Raw genomic sequence first — 7,016 nt, forward strand, 5'->3', positions numbered from 1 at the left:
TGGGGGTTTTTTTTGTGTGGGGGGGGGGGGGGGGGCTGGGAAACAGTAAGAGAAGAATAAGACCGGAGCTGAGGAGGGAGGGCAGCTTAAAGGGGGACACCCTGAACTCATGAAGTGGTGGCAGTAGTGAGAGACAGAGGGTGTGGGTTTGAGAGAATCAATGAAACTTGCCAGATCCACATGTGATGCAACACCCCAACTCTGTTTTCCATAAAAATCCCAATTACACTTGACGTCTTGTGACACTGAGGCAGGTACTGACTGGAGATGCTTTGTTCCCCGATAGCCTTCCGGGGTCAGGTTTCTTCTCGCGATATTTTAGTGCTCACTCACACAAAATTGCTCTCTCATTTTTGCCCCACACCTTGATAGAGGCGTTTCAGGCATTCTGTGTTGTTTTGACAACATTGTAAGTCACATGAACAGTGCCCGAGTCAACTTGCATCTAAACCGGCCATTGTTTTTCTTTGTTGCTCTCAGAAGCACAGATGGAGGCTTCTCTGAAGCCATCTTGGCTGAAACAGCAGATTGAGACTTGATTTGCACGCCATCCAGGTGTCCTTAATTTACCACCCATGCCTATAAAGTTACATTTTCTTTTAAATGTACAATTGTGGTCGCTTGTACACCCTGCTTCCGGTTTGGTGGCTGGAAACTGTCCCCTGGCTTGTCTGAGGGCTCCCAGACCCATCTTATGTGAAAGCAAGTGCATCCCTTGTGTTGTTCTGCCTCAGCCTCCTTGTCACTCAGCCACATGGCTGCTAGTGACCCTCATGAAATTGCCTCGTCTGCTGGGCACAGCTGTCTCCATGGCACTGCTACTGCTACCAGCATTTTGACCTCAGGGGAGGGGACACTGCTCTGTCCTGTGCTATTCAGACTTGAGAATAGACAGACCCCTCCCCTAGGCTGTCACAGCCAAGAACACACCTTGCTGTAACTTTTAGCATGTATTCCCTCCACGTAAAAATAACAGAAGGAAAGCCCAAAGTTGAGAATAACTAACATGAGAGGTGACTACCCTTAAGAGCTTGCAGGCTTAGATCCATCATGTCTTAGGTTGTGTTCCCCAGAAGCGGACTCAGAGGTGAGGATCTGAGCAGGTAGTTCATTTAGCAGATAATCCCCGGAAGCACCAGTAAGAGAGTAGAGAAGCAGTTCAGGAAGGAAGTCCAGATCGCATGCATAGATAAGTTTACCACCGTGGGCAATTGGGGCTCAATCCCGTGGGAAACCTTTGAGGGACAATATGGAACTTCCCTGGCCAATATGGTAACCATCAGCTACATGTGGCTGCTGAGCATCTGAAATGGGGCTACTCAGAAAGGAGATATGCCCTAAACGTAAGACACATGTTTTGTACTAACACTTAGTACAAAAAAAATATTTCATTGATAATTTTTATATTGATTATATATTGTCATAATATTTTAGGTATATGGGGCTAAACAAAATCTGTTGTTAAAATTCATTTCCCATTCTTCATTTTACTTTTTAAAATATGATTACTAGAAAATGTAAAATTACACATGTGACTCACATCACAGGCCTATTGGACAGCACTGGTATAGAACATGCCTCCGAATCGTCTTCCCTAAGAAAAAACTGGGTGGATTCACCCACTTGCTCCAAACCATCACTGACCGAGAACCCTCTCCTGGGGGTGTTACTCCCTGGTATTTCTGGCTGCCTTGTGCACAGGTGTGCTTCTGAGCTGGAGAGGGTTTTTTATGGGCGCCACGCCTAATCCATATGGAGTGGGATAATGTTTTAAAGAATTAATTCTGTATTCTCACCTACCCCCAAACCTTCACAACCCTTCCAACTCTGTGCTTTCTGATTTTCTTCACTTGCACCCGGGGGATCTTCCTCCCAGCCCAAAAAACTAGATATGAGTCATCCACTGCTTTAGGGGCAGGATGTCACTCTTGAACTGGAGAATAAAGGAGGCAAATTTATGTTTAACTTCAAACGTCTCTGGTGCAGGTGTAGGACAGAAAGAGCCGGATGCATAACTGCATAATTGCAAAGTGAGCTCTGTCCCCCAGACTAAAGATTCCACAGGCGGGGGGATGGGGAGAGAGGAAGGACCTCAAGGACAGAAAGAGAGATACTGGTAGCTGTGCTCCACCGGAACAGAGCCCATGAGCGCACACCCCTGGACACTCCCACCTGTCCCAAAGCCCTCGGTGAGAAATCTGTTCTCCAAGGGTGAGGAGTGCCTGTGGGCTGCAGTCGCAGTGATGATGAGCGAGGTCCAAAGACAGCCACTTGGGCCCCAGGATTTTGTGCAGCTCTCTGCCCCTCCCATACCAGGTGGGAAGCCCCCTTCCAACAGCCTGCGCCACTTAAAAACCCCAAGAGCAAAATGTTGGTCACCTGGAGGGTCTTCATAAAGTAGTACCTGGGCAAATAGTGCCATGGGATCAAACAGAACTGACCCTAAACCTCTCAGCAAGCCAGGACAGTGGTGGACACACACCCGGGCTACACTTCTTAGCATAGGAGCACTTCTCCAAAGGGAATGGCATCTTTGGAGACAGGCTTCTGTCCACAGTTAGGAGAAATCTTACGTGAGTGTGCAGAGCAGCTTTTCTCCTGGAAGGCATCTTGTTTTAACCCTCATTTTCCTGCCCCGCCCTAATCTATTAAATACACTTCTCACGGCAGAGGAGCAGTTTGCTCAAAGGTAAATCAATTAACAATACCAAGTGTTCCAGAAACCTAAGGCTTGATCTCCCCTAGGGTCACCTTGTATCACACACACCAGAAAAGCATGCGAATGAGTCAGAAGTAGTCAGTGAGCGAGGCATTAGGCTGTGTGAGTGGCCTCATAATCACCCACGGAAAGGTGTGTTTGGGTGGATTCAGGATACACTGTCCTGTTTTGTTGAGGTGATTGGACTCCATGGGTACATTCCAGGAGCTGGTTTCTCACACCCCAAAATCGATGGAAGAGGAAGGTGGAAAGCTGCCCACAGGACTTCTGTAACATTTGACTTCCTGAGGCTAATTCGGGGCAGTGCACATTTCTCTGTCACTGAGTCATGCTTGCTGCTTTAGCTCCACTAACACTGGAAACAAGTGTTCAATGCCCTGGTGACCCAGCAAATATTTCCGAGGGCAGCCCTTTATGTTTTCTGCATCCAGTGCTAGGTGATTGTGGGCTAACGACAGAGAAGACAAATGGAAAATATCTGGATATTTGAGAGGAAATGACAATAAACTGCTACTCAGATACTTTTCACACTTTGAAGCACACCATTTGCTGATCAGGGTAAAAATGGCAAATGTTTCTGGGGGTGATCCCACCAATACCCCCTTCTCTGCACCAGCTGCCACACTCGTGCAACGTGACTCCACCCCATAGCTGATTAGAAGGGGTGTGGACACTTGACCCAAGTGGACCGGTCAGATTTCCCCTGTGGAATTGGAAAGTGGGCCTCTGAGCCTCTTGAGCAGCCACACGTGGCTCCTCTGCACAGGTTTGCTGTGAGAGCGGCGAAGGCAGGCGATGAGGACGGGGCAGGATGAGCAGCAGCCTTGGTCCCTGGCTTTCCAGGCCTGGCTCCAAGCTCTCCCGAAGCTTCATTATGCCACCTGTTCCTGGTGCCATGACCTGGTGTCTAAATAAACCCTCCCCTCTGCGCAAATGCCTGTGAGTGCAAACCTCGTCCCTGTGATCCTAACAGCAGCTCAGCCTGTTCTTACTCTCACAGGTGACCTGGCTGGAACCATCGCTAGGAAGGCTCCGCCTCCCTGGGTCGCCACACTCCTTACAGCATTCTTCCTTTGCATCTTGAAGGATAGATGGCTGGAGATACTTCTCACTTCTCTCACCTGTTCTCCCACTCAAGATGCCTCTGGACCCTGCAGTTCACATGAAAGCGCCAGGGGGCAGCAAAGAGCAGAAGAACAGCGTCTCTTTCCTCTGTGCTGATTCCCAGGGCTCTACATTTTAAAGTTGATGTTAACTGGGCAAAAGGGAGAGGGGAGACACATCTTTCTTTCCTGCCTCCCCTTCTCCATTTACTCATTCAATGGAAACTTGAGGCACTTACCACGGGCCAGGCACTACTGAAGATACTAAAGCTATAGGACCTCCTGGAGCTTACATTATAATGGAGGGAGACAGGCAATACATAAACATACAGCTAAATTAATTTCAGACAGTAGAGAGCCATGAAGTAGATAACAGGGAGGGAAGATAGATAGTGACTGTGTGTATGCGCACATGTGTGTCAGTGTGGTGGCTCCTTTAGGAAGGAAGTCAGGAAAGGTGACCTTGGAGGACATGGGAATAACGGAGAAAGAAGGAACTGGCCATGGAAATGTGTGCAGAACAGCTTTCTAGAGAGGGTTACTAGCCCATTCAAGGGTGCTGGGACCCCATGTCTCCCCTCTGATCTCCTCACTTCATTCCTTCCCTTATATATGAACTGAGCTCCCACTAAGAGTCAGGAGCTAGCTGGAACAGATCAAAAGAAGAATAAGACAGAGTTTTGCCTTGGAGGAAGTCACCGTGTAGATAAGGAGAAAGTGAGGTAAGTCATGGAGACACAGGGGTTGTGTCCATACCGGAAGGAAGTATACAGTGCTATTGGGAAGATGATGGGAGCACCCAGAAGCCTGAACCAACCTGCTAGTTTCTCTTAGCCCCGGCCAGCGGCGGGGGCCCTGAAGGAGAAGGTTGAGCCTCTGAAGGATCAGGAAGTTCAGTTTCATTCCAGTGCAATGCTCTTTACCTTGGATGCCTTGGAGACAAGGTGGGGAGCTTACTGGAACAGGCCAGCGAAGCACACTCCACCAAACACTACCAGGGAAGCCCAGGAGAAAATTGGAATTGGTTCAGGTTGCTGAGAAAACAGGAAAGGTGACACTTCTTCGCAAGACTGGGACACACACACACACACACACACACACACACACACACACACACGGCTCAGGGAAGGGCTGAGGGCAAAGGGAGGAATTGGCAGTCATCCCTGACAATGTGTAATCCAAGAACGAAAGTCCTGCAGAACAAGGAAAAAAACCTTAACATAACACAAGGTCAGAGTGAACTCTTGGGGAGTTATGTAACTGATTAAAGGCTTAAAACGAGAGTATGTATTTACTTCATGGTATGACTCATTTAAATGGAACAGACTTTAAAAAAAAACAAAACACAAATCCCACAATGATTAGGTTTTCCATTTATTGTTGTTGTGGTTCTGGATGATACTTACTGACACTGAAGTCCATAATAATAGAAACCGCCAACAGAATGTGTCTTATGTAAGGACACAAGAGGGACGGGTTGTAACATTTAAGGAGTTTAAGAAGCACTGCTAACCCAGGCCACTGTGTTCTGCGTGCCCTCAGACTACAGTGAGTAGGTGTCGGGTGTTAGGTAAACGGAAGAAGTGACTGTAGTGGCGGGAGGTGTGAATGCCAGAACGCAGCGTGGGTCTGCGGTAACCACCAGAAAGAGCATGGAACAGAGGTGTTTAATTACCGTGTCAGAGTAGAATTGATTATAGGGTGACCAGATGTCCCTCTTAAAGGAAATTGTCATTCTATAAACATCTGCCCCAAGAAGACTCTAAGGGAAAGCCTTGGCTAGGTCTGATTTATGGCAGAGTTCCTTCCAGTTGGTCAGTTTGGTAAGAAGAACTGGGAGCTTGGCTCAGTGCCTCATGTTCCCCTCTTGGGAGCAGGCTGATCTGCTGTGAGCACACGTTCTGCTCAGCCCCTCAGGGGCGGGCTGTGTCCCTGCAGGCCGAGGCTGGCTGTGGTCTAGCGCTGCCTCAGAAGGGTCCTGTCTAATGCCGAGTTCCTATTTGCCAATAGATACTACTTAGATCTTCCAACCTAACCTTTATCAGTAACCAAAGCAATATCTTGGCCTCTAAATACTTAGTCTATTTATTTATTTATTTATTTTTTAATAGGGGCCCGGTGCATGAAATTCGTGCATGGGTAGGGTCCCTAGGCCTGGCTGGAGATAAGAGCTGGTCAGGGCCTTCTGGCTGCCAGCCGGAGCCTTCCTTCCAGCTGCTGGCCGGGCCTCTCGTCCCTGGCTGCCAGCTGGGGCCTTCCTTTGTTCCATGCTGCCCTCTGGTGGTCAGCACACATCATAGCGAGCGATAGAACTCCCGGTCTTCCAGTCGAACTCCCGCAGGGACGCTTTGCATATTAGCCTTTTATATATATAGATTAATTTCAGAAGGGAGGGGAGAGGGAGAGAAAGATAGAAACATCAATCATGAGAGAGAATCATTGATTGGCTGCCTCCTGCACAACTCACACTGGGGATGGAGTCTGCAACCTGGGCATGTGCCCTTGACTGGAATTGAACCCTGGACCCTTCAGTCCTCAGGCTGATGCTCTATCCACTGAGCTGATGCTCTATCCACTGAGCCAAACCAGCTAGGGCTATACTTAATCTTTTGTCTTATTTCTCAAGAGTTTCAGAACTCAGGCTGGGAAGCAAAGCAATATTACTGAGACCCCAACAGAGTCCTGGGGGGCCCTGAGAGAGTCCTTGGGAGCTGCCGAGCTTGAGATTCAGCCAGAGGCCATGCACCTGCTACTTTGAAGAGACAAGCCTTTAAAAAAATTTTTTTATTGATTTCAGAGAGGAAGGGAGAGGAAGAGAGATAGAAACATCCATGATGAGAGGGAATCATTGATTGGCTGCCTCCTGCACGCCCCCTCCTGGGGATCAAGCCGGCAACCTGGGCATGGGCCCTGACCAGGAATTGAACCGTGACCTCCTGGTTCATAGGTTGGTATTCAACCACTGAGCCACACTGGCTGGGCAGAGAGAGACAAGTCTTCTGTGTTAGAACAAAGGCAACATTCCGTGGTTTCTGATACTATTCCCCAGTCACAAGGACAGACACTCCGAGTGCCGGGTGTGAATTGGTAGTTGAACCACTTCTCACCTGAGCAAACCCAGGTAGCGTGCTGCAGGGTAAGAGTCAGCTCTCAGGAGGCTCGGGAGATTCAGCCAAGCTGGGGGTGGGGGTGGG

Source organism: Myotis brandtii, unplaced genomic scaffold (genome assembly GCF_000412655.1).
Source record: "Myotis brandtii unplaced genomic scaffold, ASM41265v1 scaffold446, whole genome shotgun sequence".
NCBI lineage: Eukaryota > Metazoa > Chordata > Mammalia > Chiroptera > Vespertilionidae > Myotis > Myotis brandtii.